This window comes from Pipra filicauda, unplaced genomic scaffold, assembly GCF_003945595.2.
Source record: "Pipra filicauda isolate LSUMZ 115617 unplaced genomic scaffold, ASM394559v2 scaffold166_size2123106_pilon, whole genome shotgun sequence".
Classification (NCBI taxonomy): Eukaryota; Metazoa; Chordata; class Aves; order Passeriformes; family Pipridae; genus Pipra; species Pipra filicauda.
The window spans coordinates 710,760-728,324 of record NW_024104173.1 but is presented as its reverse complement, the minus strand read 5'-3'; positions in this window follow the sequence as shown (position 1 = coordinate 728,324).

Genomic DNA, 17,565 nt, shown 5'->3' with positions numbered 1-17,565 from the left:
CCCCAGGTGCTACATCCACACAACCTTTGAACACTTATAGGGATGGTAGCTCCAACACTTCACTGGGCAGTCTGTTCCAATGCCTGATCACTCTACCGGTGAAGACATTTTTCTAATATCCAATCTCAACATCCTCTGGTGAAACTTGAGGCTATTTTCTCTCGTCATGTCACTTGTTGCCTGGGAGAAGATTCCAACCCCCACCTGCTATAACCTCCTTTCAGATGTTGTAGAGAGTGATAAGTTCTCCCCCTAAGCCCCCTTTTCTCCAGCGTAAACATCCTGAGCTCTTTCAGCTGTTCCTCATAAGATTTGTGCTCCTGACCCTTCACCAGCTTCCTTGCCCTTCTCTGGACATACTCCAATACCTCAATGTCTTTCCTGTAGTGAGGGCCCCAAAATTGAACACAGATTTGAGGTGCTGAGTACAGGAAAAGAATCAATTCCCTGGTCCTGCTGGTCATACACTTTCTCATACAAACCAGGATGTCAATGACCCTCTTGGCCATTTGGGCACCCTGTTGGCTCACATTCAGGGGCTGTTGACCAGCACCCATGAGTTGTTTCCCACTGGGCATCTTTCCAGCCACTCTTGCCCCAGCCTGCAGTGCTACATGGGGTTATTGAGACCAAAGTGCAGGATACAACACTTGGCCTTGTTGAACCTCCTAAAACTGGCTTCTACTTGTCCATCCAGATTGTCCAAATCACTCTGTAGATCCTTCCCACTGTCAAGACCTAAACAAGTGTCATCTGCAAACTTGCTGACAGTGCACTCAATTTCCTTATCCAAGTTGTCAGTAAAGATATTAAACAGAACTGATAGTAGGGATAAACCTAATGAGATTTTCACTCACCTTTTCCAAATACCATTTTCAGCTTAAGTAAACTAAGGAAGATATATCAGATATAAATTGTGTTTTGTGATATCTATTTTGAATGTAACACATTACACAACATTATTTTACCAAGTTTAATTGGGAAAATTCTGTATGGGAAAGTAGAGTGAAGCAGAGAAATTATAAACAAATGTATTCTAAAAGGTACATATTCCTAAACAAAAGATTAGTTAACCAGAAAACTGAGGTATGCGTGATGTACAAGAGAACCATTATATGTTCTTTTTCAAACTTCAGGGACAAGAAAACAGTAAGATTCAGAATTATTTCAGATTCTGAATCTAAAAAGTAATATAAACTAATTCTAAGATAGATGCTGTGTAAAACATGTGAGAGCATCTATATCTGTAGTGCATAGCAAACAGAACCATTTTGAGTCCTGATAATCTGAATCAACATTCTCATGTTGTAAGATCTAGGATATTGAGAGATTCCAGATCTCACAACAATTTTCAAAATTTTAATTCCAATTTAATTTTTAACTTTCATTATATCACATTTATTTTTTTCTCTCATCTTTTATTTCATGTATTGACACTTAAGTTCAGTATTAATACACTCCATTATGGTTATATCATTGTACCTTGGTAGACCTGTGTGCCAAGAAATGGCAGTAGGTAAAGGCATCTAGCAATAAAGCTGTGCCTGTATTTGGCTCTTTCGTAATAGCGCTCTCCATTAATGAACTGTTGAAACTTTGGTCATTCGAATGGATAGTCAACACTTCAACATGTTGTCTTGCACTCAGAAAGTCTGTTTTGGAGGTCAGTGTGTGTGACAATGTATGGGTTTCTTCTGAGATATATGATCCCAGGCCCCAGGTAATTTCTCAGTCAAGTTTAGATGTATAGAATGATGCAGCTCCTCCAAGACAACATGAAAAGAAGGTTGTATTTCTTTCAAGAATTTCTGTTGTTTCCATTCTCAATTTTGTGAAATCAGTTTCCAACTAGAAAACAAGATAACGAATCTCCATGTTGGGCTGAAATAAATCCTCAAAAGAGAAAACAACCCAAACTGGGCATCAGCTTCTGAAAAGAATAAATTAAAAACCTATTTTATTCAGTATAACACACTCTACTAAAAATAATGAAATCTTGAGAAGGCTGTCCGCTCTCAATCTTTCTACTGAAAAACGCAGAATGATTTATTCATTAAAAAGAAAGTTTCAATCAAGATGACATAAATTAGAATACACTTTTTACAAAGTCCTTGGGGGGAGAGTGGGGGCAAGTTGCACTTACAGTAGGTTATTATAGCACTCAAAACATATGAAAAATAATACATTAAATAAACAGCTTAGAAGTAACTGGTAAAGTGATTAATTCACCCAGCTTCATGTATTAAATTCATAAAAATATAAAAACCCAACAAATTCTATGATCAGGTCTATTACAGATATATTTTTTTTGAAAAGTGGAAAACTGAGACCTGAAGAAAAATTAAGTTTATAATCTCTAATATTTTAGTCTAGACAAAATTCATGTCAACCTAACTTTCTATACCAAAATTGTATCATAAAAATATACTTGACTTCTCTTCCCAAGCCTTATGGTAATAAAGAGATTGTTTTATGGGTTTGACCCTTTGAAATGGAAGTTGCATTCAGCATTAGTGTTTAAGAAAAAAAGTTCTTGTGAGAGTTCAAAAATCATATTTAACTGAATACTTTCTGAATTATTATGTTGAGGCATCTACTTAATCTATTTAATGAGTCTTTTCCAAATCATGAACAAAGGTGGAATAAGACGCATATTCTAATTAGCATTTTAGGGTGGTGCTTCAATCTTTAACCTGTTTTAATTGTGATGCATTTTAATGCTTGAAGAATCAATGTTTCTAATATAAGCTATTTCATCAAAACCCATTTTCCCCTTTCTTTGGCTCAACACTACCTGTGCTAAATGGTGATCAGCTCTTTCAGATGGGTGCTTTGAAACGGGATTTCATCTTCTTATAACAGAGATAGTATAGTACTGATTATTAGAATTTTAAAGTTCAAAATAGTTGTAACCCTAATCTGCTTTTTATTTTCTTTTGTTTCTTCACATCTCAAAATGTTGTTTTTTTTTTTTCTGGAAACTCATTTGGAGAATAAGTTCAAAGCTGAAACACCTCTCCTGCTCCTCTACATTCAATACAACTTAGTTCAACAGATTCGAGTTAGATGACAGATCCCCAGCTCCTCCTTCCTGGGCCAGGAAAGACTTTTTTATAATCAGTCTCGTTTAGGATCTTTGACAATTTCCAGAGGGCATCATGTCCAGTATACCACATAAAGGATGACAGTTTAGTTGTCAAGCAATTGAAGTTTAAAGTAGAATGAAACAGGTAATATCAAAAGATAAAACTTATGTATTACCATTTCTTTTTATCAAGATCTAAAATAGATAGTTCTTATCCCCTGAGACAGTTGTATTTAAAACAAGAATAAGAAAGCTCACAAACTCATACTTTAAAACCCTTCACTGACACTTGACTCAATGTCACTTTCATTGGAATTAAAATTAGACAATGTAGTGGTTACCATGAAAATTAGCTAGCTATTGTATCAAGAACTTAACTAATCCATGGACTACTGTATAGATATTACCACTGACTGTCTTACAACATAGATTATAAAGCAACTGGCCATTGTACATATAACCAGGATAAAAATATTCATAAGAGTAAACTTAGTTGTCACTAATACATTTTTGCCCACTGTGATGCTTTAGTGAATATATACGTATCTATTTTTCAGTCAAATCAAAGAACTATCTTATTTTTGTGAGTATAATAAAAGCTTTTTATTCCAATTAACAGCATGGCAGAGCTTGTTTTCTTCCATGAAATTATTTTCATTTTTATGGAAACAATGAAACCTAGTATAAATAAAATTCTGAAAGATTTTTCTCAATATCACCCATACCCATTATCTAGACAAGAATATGGTCTGTAGTTTCACATTTACTTAATTTCATAATTTGGTTTTATTTTTACTTTCTGACAAAACTGTATGATTTTTCAAAATTTAATTTTATTTCATCCCTTTGAAAACTTCAGAAAATTGTCTAAATTGTCTTCTATTGCTTTTGGGTTGCAGCAAAGACTGGAATATCCACAGATCTCGGGATTCTCAAATCTTTATTCAGCATTATATGTGGATATTATTGGGGGAAATGAAAGATTTATACTAAAGATAGAAGTAAGGATTATTTCCTTTCTTCATGATGATTTACCGAAGAGGAAATCTGATAAAAGATCCTTTACTATAGCAAGACAAGGGAAAGCAAGCTGTTATAACCTTGGTAACTGATCTTGAAATACCTTTCATGGGTGTTGTATCAAGACTGAAGCAATAGAATATTGGAAGATGCCACGGGAAGAAAACCTCAGGAGAGGTATGGTTAAAATAAAAAAACACTTAGGACATTTTTGCACTGTGGGCTTGACTTGAAAACCTGCTGTTCAAAGATCATACAGTCTAAATACCTCTGCTATGGTCTAAATACCACTATATATCACTAAAAATATGGTCTGGCCACCTTAAGATTATAGGCTAGAGATCTATACAGAAAGAGATGAAAAACACTTCCTTACTCATTTTGAAAAATTGCAAGTATATCTTGCAAAGTACTATGGGGGCATATCTGACTTGGCCGTGTTGATCCTCATGGAGTGAGATGATCATTTTAAGGAACTTGGGGGGACAACCTAAGTGTTCCAAAATCTGCCATAGACCTTTTCTGCTCACGGTATCGAAAGCCTTGGTGAGGTCAACAAAGGTTACATAGAGACCTTTGTTCTGTTCCCCACACTTCTCTCGCAGTTGTCTGAGAACAAACACCATGTCTGTGATACTCCTGTTGGCTCTGAAACCACATTGGTTTTCAGGTAGAATTTCTTCTGCTATAGCGGGTATTAGTCTGTTCAAGAGTATTCTTGCCAGGATTTTGCCAGCAATGGAGAGTAGAGTGATACCACGGTAATTTGAACAGTCTGATTTAATTCCTTTCTTCTTATATAAGGTGATGATGACTGCATCTCGAAGGTCTGATGGTAGTTCACCTAGTTCCCAACAGTGCAGTACAAACTTGTGAAATTTAGCATGGAGTGCAAGGCCCCCATGTTTCCAGACTTCAGCTGGAATTCCATCAACCCCAACTACCTTGCCAATTTTCACCTGCTATATGGCCTTAAGGGTTTCTCCTAAAGTGGGGGCAGTATCCAATTCATACTTCACCGGTTGTTGTGTGATGGACTGAATAGGTTACTTGGACTACATGCTTGGTACTGAAAAGAGTCTGAAAGTGTTCAGACCATCGATTCAGAATGGAGGTTTTATCTGTCAGAAGTGTTTGACCATCAGCGCTGAGTAGAAGATTTTGGGCTTGGTATGTAGGCCCGTATGCTGTTTTCAGGGCTTCATAGAATCCTTTGTGATCACCTGTGTCTGTGTATAATTGTGTTTTTTTCAGCTAGACTGATCCACCACTTGTTCTGGATGTCACGGAGTTTCTGTTGGAGCTTGCTGCACGCAAGGTGAAAGGTTGTTTTTCTTACGTGACAAGATGGTAGTGTAAGGTGGGCGGTTCTCTTCTTCCTCAACAATTCCTGGATCTCTTGATTGTTTTCGTCAAACCAGTCCTTGTTCTTCTTGAGGGAGAACCCTAAGATTTCTTCAGAGGACTGCAGGATGTTGTTTTTAATATGGTGCCAAAGTGTTACAGGAGAGGTATCTGTAGAATCCGTGCAAAGGTTTTCGAGCCTAGTTTGAAGATTAGCCTGGAATTTGTTTCTCACTGTGGCTGATTGGAGATTGTTAACTTGGAGTCTTCTCCTTGGGATACTGCCCCTTTTAGGTTTGAATTTAAGATTGAGGTTAAGTTTACAGTGCATCAGTCGATGATCTGCAACTCCTAGAACTCTTCCATCAACACTGCCTCCGTACAATCCTAAACATCCACTGGTCAGATTATGTAACTAATACGTCTGTTCTAGAACAAGCAGCTGTCACAAGTATTGAGGCCATGTTGCTGAGAACACAGATGCGATGGGCAGGGCACATCTCCAGGATGAAGGACCACCGCCTCCCTAAGATCTTGCTTTATGGTGAACTTGCCACCGGCTGCTGCATGAGAGGAGCCCCGAAGAGAAGATACAAGGACTCCCTGAAACAACATCTCAGCCTCGGCCATATTGACCAACATAACTGGTCTACTCTGGCCTCCAATCGGCAGGTCTGGAGACGCATCATCTATAACGTCGCTAACGCCTTTGAGAACGCGTGCAGGATCACTCTTGAGGAGAAAAGACAATGCAGAAAGAATCGTGTCTTGCAGAATATACCACCTAAGGAGTCTTTTTGCTGTGTCTTTTGCAACTGGTCGTGCCTATTTAGTATTGGCCTTTTTAGCCACCTGTGCGCTTGTAACAAACGTAGGTAGAGCTCTCCCCAAATCTTCGTTCGCGAAGCCTAGCCACGATGATGATGACTATGGGGGCAGTAGAGAGGGTTGTTTTGTTGTGGTTTTGTTGTTGTTATCTGTTTGTTCATTTGTTTGGTTTTTGTTGAAAATGAAAATCTGATTACTTTTCAGAAATCTGAAATACTAAATGTTGAGGCTGCACCACATCGTGCAAAAATCTTGAGGAGAAAAGAAAAAACAGATGAGAGTTATGACTACTCCTAACTGCAAAACACAAATAAATGTTTCTCTGTCCATTATAGGAAGATGATGTCAGGTAACTGATAGGAATTCTGATGAAAAGTATAAGAAGATATTAATATAAATAGGATTACTAATATTTTTGCAGATTATCAAATGAGACAATCTTGTGAAAAGAGACATTGCATAACTCAGAATATTTAGATTCTATTCCTGGCTCTTCCAAATATTTCATACCTGACTTGAATTGAAACTCAGGCTATATCTCCAACAGTCAGTCATGTATACCACATAAAACACATAAAATGTGAAATTATTCATGGCTTACACTGTATTGCTAGACTGAGGCTTAGTTTCTTATATTCTCTCTGACCTCATTTATGAAATATAGTCAAGAATATTTTATACAACCAAAAACATGATCTGTGTTGAAATATTGTGTAAGGGTGAAAATGTAGGTGTAATACCTACACAGGTATAATAGAGTATATGAATGATGTATCAGGGACTGCAATACAACCTAGTTACTGAGATTAGCTACAGCAGAGGTTTCTCACACTCATAACAACAGAAACCCATTTAGCATACCTTATATTAGTTCATTCTGATCCCAGAAATAAGGACGTTAACATAGCAGAAATGAAGAAGGATTTTTTTAACAGCTGGTTCCATAAAAAAATAGGATTACCATTGCTAATATTTGGCCATAAGCCTTTCACTGACTGTACCTTAAGCTGACTGTACAAGGCCCCAGTCCCAGCCAGCTGTTATCAATTGATGTACAGTTTAAGAGCAGAGTAACACAGACCAAAAGCAAAGGCCCCCAAACCATAAAATGCTCAGTGGTGGTGAAGAAGCTCAAACTCAAGAGATAGGAAAATACAACTTTTGCTTTAAGGGAAGAAGCATCAGGAAAGGAGAAAAAAAAAAAAAGAATCCCAAATAAATCAAAGGACAAAGAAACAAAAAACAACCAAGAAAGAGGATAAGACACCCAAGACACCTGGGCTTGGGAAAATAACCTCCACCTTGCCACTCAAGGTTTGTGTAGCATGTAGCCCAGGGACAGAGGAGAGAAACTGTGCCTTCTGGAAACCTGAAGAACAAGATCCAGAATTCTGGAAGGGGAAAATTAAAGAGATCACTTCTCTTTGGGGTTCCCCCTGAAGGGCTCTTGAGCTTCTCCACCTTGATATCAGTAATTGAAGCCATTAAGAGCTGTACCAACCGATAATAACAATGTAATATCAATTTTGTGGTACAATGGGCTAACAGGTAATGCAGGCTATGATTATTAAAGAGTGATTGCTTTGAACACATAGTGATATTGACTGATCATATATGATAATGGATTGAACTATCCATTAGTAGTATGTTTAAACGAATTTCAGTCTAGTAAACTTTTGTTTTGAAGCTTAACACTTGCCTATTTATCAGTCTTCTAAATGTGCCCATCATAGAGGCTTCTAAATCCATAATTATACCTACACATTTCTGATACTGAAAATGTAGATAGCATAAAAGAATTTTTTGTTTAAATAGCCATTTTTAAATTTAGGTTGAGAAATAAAAATACACGGTGGCTCTCAGAAATGACATTGGAAACCCTGAAATCTGAAAAAAAAAAGGTTATTTATAAGTAATATTTTTTTTTGAGATATGTAGTCAACAGTCCCAGCCTCTAAGAGTCAAGAAGTCTTACTTTAACACGTAAGAAAAGAATCCACTGCTTATAAATGATGGACCCTGGCCTCTGATCCCATTCCTTACACATCTGGCTCACCCCTTACTTTGAACTTTTGGGTTACTGACTATGATCTAGCCCAAAGTGTTTATCTGTATGGTTTCAGCAATATGCCTGTAGAAACTTTTGACTACCGTGTTTGTTTGTTTTAATTTAGAACAGAATGTTTTTAAAGTGAATATCTGATCACCTCAGTGGTAGTGAAGTAGAGTAACTGTATAAAACTAAAGTAGAAAATATATTTCAAGGAGCATTTTATACATCCTAGGCACTAATGGGCATTTAGTCCACGGGAGCAGACTAGAAATATTTTGGAGGAAAGTCTCTGAAATAAGCAGGGCAGGCATCATATCCTCGAGCCGTTTTGTTTTTCAGATTTGCTTCTATTAGGTTGATATTGTTCTTTAACATAGCCCTTGCTTGCCTTTACATTTACATGATTTCATGAATCCTGAATTCCTCAAATTTTGTCATTTATCAGTGACAACTATAAGAATCCCTTCTATGTGGAATTCTGAAGAATATAGACACATTTGAGCATTGCTGTGCATTTCCATAAATATGTACGTGAATATTCATACATAGAGTTTTCAATTAAAGCAAACTATTTTTTTTTCTTTTAATAGGTCCAGGTTAAACAGTTCACTTGAGAAAAGTGAACTGACATTTCAGAGCTTTCCAAAATGACCTACTTCTCTCTCCTTTTACCCCATAAAGTTCAGAGGCTCTGAGGCCAGACCAAAGAGATCTACTGTTCTTAAACTAGGAGACAGACAACGTCACATCTGGATATAATACGCAAGGTCCTACTAGGCTGCTACGTGAGCATTTTGAGGAAGGAACTTTAGAAATCTTCCAGATCTTTGTCCCTGATACCTGTTAGACAATCAGAAAAGAAAATAAATCAAACTGCTATTTCTTAATGGAAAATCATTTTACTGGCAAATTGTGATCGGTTCTGTTCTCAATGCTCTGTTTCTGTTTCTGCCCAGATGTATTTGTGAAATTCATCTTCCTTGGATATATTGGTATGACAGGGCATCGGGGCTCCAATGAAGCAGTAATAGAGTATCACATCAGTAATTTGACAGATCAAGGACTCTCCAAGGACTCCGTAATGAAGAGTGCACCATTCATTTTTCTCTCACATATGCATACGCATATTAGTTTGTTCAAAGTTTCTGTGTAGTCTCTGTTAGTAATGATGTTATGGAAATTCATTTTATTCTGTGTAGATTTCAATTTGTCATTATAACTAAATCAAGTTTTGTCTGCATCAGGTACAATTTCATAAAAATATAATACTTTGTGTTAGAGATTAAAAAGCTTGTTCTAAGTGATGCTTCTTTTAAAAATAAACCAAATTAATAGCATATCAAGTTGTGTTTACATATAATAAATAGTTTAATTTATGCCAATGAAAACATGCATCTTCAGAAGAAAAGGTCTAACATTCAGCTAAACTCTGCCCTTGGTTCTCAGCAGGTAAACTTACCTCATTATAGATTGCTATCAGAGGCTACCACTTCAGGGATTTTACTACTATCAAAGGTAGGATTTAACCCTCTATTCATAGCTCTGATGTACCTAGTGCTGCAGAAAGCATCAAACAACATGTGATTTTGAACTGGCAGTGTCACTGTGTGTGCAGGAGTACGCATTTCTAGTAGTCATACAGCACACGCAGAATGATATGACAAAACAAATGCCATATCTTCCTGTGGTGTTTCTCACCCTACAAGTCAATTCTGGAAATAGAAGCTTTCCATCCTTCATAGGTTTGTGTTTCTCACAGTTGCTCACTTGTGAGTTCCACCTCATAGGATTCAGGCCTTGCAGTAAAATTGTTAGCACAAGTTCATTAGAAGTTTCTATGTCACATATTTTAAGGCAATCGTAGCCTCACAGAATTTAATCTTCACTGAAGTTAGTATCTGCTTCCTTGCTCTTAATGTATGAGAAGGAATGGTTGTTGGCTTCCAGATATTCTAACACTTCTATTAACTCAGTTTTGCATTAAAAATATGGATATTCTCCTAAGACTTTTAAAGCTTGTGAAAGATGCAGTTCAAAAATATGACTGTGATACTGTTGATCTAAAATGTATAGGAATAGAAAATAAAAAACAGTAAGACATTGTTAGACTAATTTTATGCAGTGCTCTTACTGGATTAGTATGTTTTAAATACATATTTTCTTTAAAGATATAATAATTCTGTGAAACTGGCATTTAATATACATGTAAATTGACCTGTGGAAAATGGAAAAAAATATTTCACAAAACAATCGAGGTCTCATAATATTCTGTTGTTTCTGAGGTTTTGTCCTAGATAACTTTGTTCCATTTCAGCATGAATAATATGACTATGAATATGAAAATGAAGAAAAGGAAACCTCTTAGAGGTATGTGTGAGAGTTAATTTACAAACTGGTGCAAAGGTGTTTGGGAATTAACATTTCACAGTGGTTTAGGTGTCTGGATCCAATTGTACATTATTGATCTTTCTTGTAAAGTGACATCAACATAAATTATATCAATTTTCGGTACCACATGTTCTGTCAACAATCTAAAACTTTTATTTGCATAATTACTTGCACACAACATATTATGCCATCATATAAAAATATTATTAGTTTTCTCCTGCCTTCAAATTATGTACCTACGCCCATGTTGCAGTATCACCCCAGCCAGCTGCCAAGCCCCACACAGCCTCTTGCTTACTCTCCCATCAACAGGACTGGGGAGAGAATTGGAAGGGTAAAAGCCAGAAAACTCGTGTGTTGAGATAAAGACAGTTTAATAGGGAAACCGAAAGCCAAGCACACAAAATAAAACAAAGAATTAATTCACCACTTCCCATGGGCAGGCAGGTGTTCAACCATCTCCAGGAGTGCAGGGCCCCATCAGGTGTAACGGTTACTTGGGAAGACAAACACCATCACTCCAAATCTCCCCTCCCTTCTTCTTCCTTTCAGCTTTATAAACTGAGTGTGATGTCACATGGTCTGAAATATCTCTTTGGTCAGCTTGGGTCACCTGTCCTGGATGTGTCTCCTCCCAACCTCCCATGCACCCCTAACTTCCTCACCAATGTGGTAGTATGGAAAACAGAAAAGGTCTTGGCTCTGTGTAAGTCCTGCTTAGCAATAACAAAAACATCTCTATATTTTCAACACTGTGTTCAGCATAAATCCAAAACATAGCCCCACATTAGCCATTATGAAGAAAATTAACTCTTCCCCAGCTAAAACCAGCAGTGTCAAACAATTTATAGTTTCTATAAAATTTGAATGCAGAATTTACATGCAGTCATTTACAGTAATACAAATAATTTTATTCCAAAATATCAAATTCAAAACCTCATTGCTAACAGCATTTATTATCCTTTTCCCTGTATAACTCACTAAAACATAACTAATATTCTTTCCTCTGATCCTATTGTCATCCTTTCAATGTCTCTTTGGTGTCTTAGAGTTTACAATGCAACTCATCTTCATGAAGAACTGGGTGGCTTGCAATTAGCATGCTTTATGAACAGAAACATGAAGTTTATGGTGGAGGTTTTTTTCTTGGACCTGGGGTCACCTGTGGCTATTTTTATTTGTTCTTAAACAGTCCATTAAGAATTTGTTTCTCTTCTTATTGGCCAACGAGTTAATTGCACATTTATGACACATTTATGGAATTTTCTATATGTGATTAAAACATATTATTGAAGAATCAACACTAAACCTTAGCAGAATAAGCTTGGTAGCTCAAACTATATGAAATAGATCATCACAGGGTCAGCTTTTGGCCATAGGAAATACCCTTCTTGATCGTTTCATAACCTCTATGAAATTTTGCAGTTTATCTAAAACATACCTGCAGCCACTGAGGACAATTCCCAACTGAGTGCACAAGACTGACTACAGTTAACACAAAACCTGTGGCCTACTAATAGCAATAACAACATGGTCTGTCCAAAATATACTGTGGAGTTCTGCAAGTGTTAAACCAGGAATTCAGAAAAGCATTGAGCTCACAGTAAGTAGACATATATATTTTGCCAGGTGAATATCTCTCTACAGTGGAAGTATATACTTTTCATCCCTCTATACACCTAATCTCATTCCAAGGGTTTGATGCAGTCTACACAAAAAACATACACATGACTCTCTGAGCCATTTGAAGTGTCAGACTTTGGTGCCTAGGTAGTTGGGCCCTTGCATCCCTTGCATCCAGAAATCAATTCAGCTGCCTACACATACACGTCTTTTGGAATCCCTTAGGATATCTCTCTTGGCTTCCAGCTGCCACTCCAAAATTGCATAGACTAACCACAAGGGAAACATCGTGCCTACTTTTAAAAAAGATATAAAGGAGGCCTCTGGGAACTTCTGACAAGTCAGTCTGCTTGAGTCTGTCAGAACATATGAAAGACAAAAGGTGATCTGAGACAGCCCATATGGCTTCACCAAGAGTAAATCATGCCTGACTAACATGGTAGACTTCTACAATAGAGTGACTGTGTTGATGGATAATGTAAGAGTTAGTGATGTTACCCACCTTGTCATCATTAAGGTCTTTGATATGATCCCACACATCCTTGTCTCTAAATTGGAGGTATATGGGTTTGATGGGTGAACTGTTAAATGGAGAAGGAATTGACTAGGGGGTATAGATTTACAGTCAGAAGCTCAATGTTCAAAGGGATATCAGTAACAACTTATGTTGTTCAAAACTCCATGTTGGGACCAATACTGTCCAATATGTTCAACAATGACATGGTGGGACTAGGTGCAGCTTTAGTATATTTGTAGATGACACCAAGCTGAGTGGTGCAACTGATACACTTGAGGGAAGAGGTGATTTATAGAGGGACCTTGACAAGCTTAAAAAAGGCCAATGTGGTCCTCATGAAATTCAGCAGGCCTGGTGCAATCTCCAGTATCAATATGTTCTGGTGAATGAATGGGTTTAAACTAACCCTGCAGAGAAGGACTTTGGTACACTGGTGAATGAAAAATTAAACAGGTGTGGACAATGTATGCTGCAATCCAAAAAGTAAACTGTATCAAGCATAAAATAGTGTGAACAACAGGTTGTGGGAATATGTCCCTGCCTATGGCAGGCACATTGGATTAGATGATCTTTAAAGGTCCCTTCTTCCTCAAAACCTTCTATGCTTAAATTAATTAGATTTCAAACCTTTCAAATTAATTTAATTATGTATGTGCAAAAGTTTTTCTCTCATTTTAATGCTGAATTACTGAACTAATGCAAATCTTATGCTGATTTTAAGTTCATCTCTGATAAATAGAGACATATGGCTTCTACAGAATAAGATCTTTGAATATGCTTAAAACTGACGTACTAAATACGTCTTTTCTTTCTAATACACGTACTTTGATTCTGAATAGTTTTGACTCTCAGATCATTGCAAAATATATATGAAATTACACTTGAGGTATAGAAATGCTCCAATTTTTCCCATTCTGACAATTTGGCCTAGCCAAAGACTCGTGAAGGTATAAACTTAGCTGAGTTTAATTACTTGAAATGTTCATCTGGTCATTTGAGTATTTCTAATTCTGCTGTGCCATACAAACTGGACTGCACAGTCACTCTAATCTGGTGGTATTTGTATTAATTTTAGTATTAAAAAGTTAAAACCTGAAGTACAAGAAAGTGAGTATAATCTGTTCTCAATTAACAAATATTTATATGCCTACATATATTTTTTTTCCATTTACAGTGATGGGTTGACTCTGGCTAGACATCAGTACCCACAAAAGCCAGTCTATCACTTCCCCTCCTCAGCTGGAAAGCAGAGAGAATATGTAAAAAAAAGGTTAGTGGGTTGAGATAAGGACAGGGAGAAATCACTCAACAATTAACTCCAGGCTTGGGGCAGAGTGGTTAAAAAACTCGCCAGAAGAAAAGGATCTGGGTTTCTAGTCAACAGCTGGCTGAACATGAGCCAGCAGTGTGCCCAGGTGGCCAAGAAGGCCAGTGGCATCCTGGCTTGTATCAGAAATATTCTGGCCAGCAGGACTAGGGAAGTGATTCTTCTCCTGGACTCTGTGCTGGTGAGGCCACACCTCAAGTACTGTGTCCAGTTCTGGGCTCCTCAGTTCAGAAGGACATTGAGGTGCTGGAGTGAGTCCAGAGAAGGACAATAAAGGTGGGTCTAGAAGACTCTAGAAGATGTTTCCTATGAAGAGTGGCTGAGGGAGTTTGTGTTGTATAGGTTGGAGAAGAGGAGGCTCAGGGGTGACCTTATCACTCTCTACAACTACCTGAAAGGAGGTTGTAGCCTGGTGGTGTTCAGCCTCCTCTCCCAGGCAACCAGCGACAAGATGAGAAGATATAGCCTCAAGCTGTACCAGAGGAGATTCAGGTTGGACGTTAGGAAGACTTTCTTCACAGACAGGGTGATTAAATATTGGAATTCACTACCCAGGGAGGTGGTGGAGCCACTGTCCCTGGAGGTATTAAGAAGAGACTGGGTGTGGCACTTATTACCATGGTCTAGTAGATGAGGTGGTGTTGGACTCAACGATCTCAGAGGTCTTTTCCAACCTAGTTGATTCTGTGATTCTGTGATTACTGTCACAGGCAAAACAGACTTGACTTGTGAAAAAATTAATTTACCAGCAATCAAATCAGAGAAGGATAATGAGAAAGAAAATAATATCTTAAAACATTTCCCCCTCCCCTCCATCCTGGACTTAATTTCTGAATTCTCTACCACTTCCTCCCCACAGTGGCTCAAGGAGACGAGGAATGGAGGTAGTGGTCAGTTCATCACAAATTGTTTCTGCTACTCTATTCTTCTCAGGGGAAGGACTCTTTACACTCTTCCACCTTCTTCAGCATGCAGTTCTTCCCACGGGAGACAGTCCTCCATGAACTTCTTATACATGAGTTTTTCCCATGAGCTGGAGTTCTTCACTACCTGCTCTAGAGCGCAGCCCTTCCATGGACTGGAGTCCTTCTGGAGGAGATAGCCCCAGTATGGGTCCCTCCCGTGGGGTCACAAGTCCTGCCAGCAAACCTGCTCCAGCATGGGTTCCTCTCTCTACTGGGGCACAGGTCCTGCCGGGATCCCATTCCGACACAGGCTTCCCATGGGGTCAAAACCTCCTTCAGGTTCATCCACCTTCTCTTGGGTGAGTTCCTATGTGGGCTGCAGGTACATCTCTTCTGCACTGTGGACTTGCATGGGCTGCAGAAGGACAATCTGCCTCACCATGGTCTTCAACATGGGCTGCAGGGGAATCTCTGCTCTGGCACCTGGAGCATCTCCTACTCCTCCTTCACTGACCTTGGTGTCTGCAGAGCTGTTCCTCTGAAATATTCTCACTTATTTCTTGCTGCTGCTGTCATGCCTTTCTTAAATCTATTGCCACAGAGGTGCCACCACTGTTGCTGATGGACTCAGTCTTGGACAACAGCAGCTCCATCCTGGAGTCAGCTGGCATTGGCTCTGTTGGACATGGGGGAATCTCCCTGTGACTTCTCACAGAAAAAAACCCTGCAGTCCCCCACTACAAAATCCTTGCCATACACCCAGCATTGAAGATATCCTGATAAAATATCTAGGTATATTGTAATCTCTTCTAGTTTTTGAAAGGTTGATGACAAGACAATATTTTATGCAGGCAGGAAAATTGTAGTGATTTATATCTGAATGTACAGAAGTATAAATTTAACTGAGATTATACTAGTTAGAAAAAAACATCACAAAAGGAAGGAAAGTGTGCCTTACTGAGAACCTTTTAAGTCAAGAGATAATATTTAAAGTTAATACAGAGCTTTCTGCTTCCTCTCTTTTTCAGAAGATATTCACCATCCTCATTTCTTTGGTATGTTAGCTGACTGACAGCCCCTTCACCCAGCTGCTTTCTCACTCTCTTTCCTCAACAGGGCTAAGGGGAGAAAATAAGATGAAAAAACCTCTCTCCTTATGAGTCAAGATCAGGATAGGAAGGCCACTTACTAATTACCATCAAAGTTAATTTAAATTATTGCAAATTAAAGATACAGTAGGTTGATGAGAAACAAAGAAAAAAAATAAAAACATCTTATCTCCACTCTACCCTTTTTTCCCAAGCTCAACATTATTCCTTCATTCCTAACTCCTCCACCTCCCACTAGCCCCCTGAGTAGCTCAAGAGAGAGAGGATATTAGTGAACTGTCCTTGAAAGCCCACCACAGAGCCATGCTCTGATTGTGAGAAGTAACAATGGTCTGACACCAAATGTGTTCTGCATTTGCATTTTTCTTTTTTTGTCAGAGGTGTCCATCAGACAACTGCAGCTTCTCTGTTTTAAAAGGAGAGGAGGTGATATTGTTATCTCCTAAAGTGACATCTGCACTGTCACACACAAGAGCAGCACTGCCCATGCATCTTGCTGATTAGCTCATTCCCCAACATAAATCTCATTTCTCTGTAGTACACACAGTGTAAGGTACATAAGTACAAGATGATTTGTGGGCTCATTCATCTTTATCTTCAGGATTTAATTTGAAAATTTATTACTTACTCTACTTTTCTCCTTGGAAGAAGCAACAATTCTGAGATGGTTTCAGATTCTCCTCCAATATATCTATATGTTCTTTGCGGTGTCTTCCTGTGTCTCCTCTCTCTTGCATAAATGGTATGTTCCTAATATTGTCTGACATTGTACAATGAATCTATAAGGTCAAGGAGACTAAGCAATTTTGGAGTGAGGAGATTTAATGTGAAAGCTTCTTGGAAAAATGACTACATTCATCCAAGGCCAGAATGATTGATGAGAAGAGGTATTAGATTGTCTAATGTTTTTAAATGTGTGATGTGCTATTAGTAAGGAGTTGGTATATCAACAGCAAATGGAGTTAAAGGGATTTGAAGATCTGTTGACCAGATTTGGATCTTCTTCCCCTAAAGAATGTCATGAGAACAGAAAATACACAAAACTAGTTTATCTAATTGCTCGATCTCTCTGTATGTTGAATGAGTTTGTCTTGTAAAAAAGTATTTCATTATTGGGTTTTCATAGCAAGGCTTTGGTAGTTGGAGGGGCTACACAGGTGTCTGCTGTGGCAACCTGGCTTTGAGCACTTCTAGAGATGTCGTATTCACAAGTACACTGGGCAACTTGCTCCAATGTCTCCCTAACTTCATAGTGAAAATCTAACCTTACCCTATTTCAGTGTAAAGCGATTCCCCTTTGTCTTATCATTGCATGCCCTTGTAAAAAGTCCCTCCTCATCTTTCCTGTTGGTTCCCTTCAGGTACT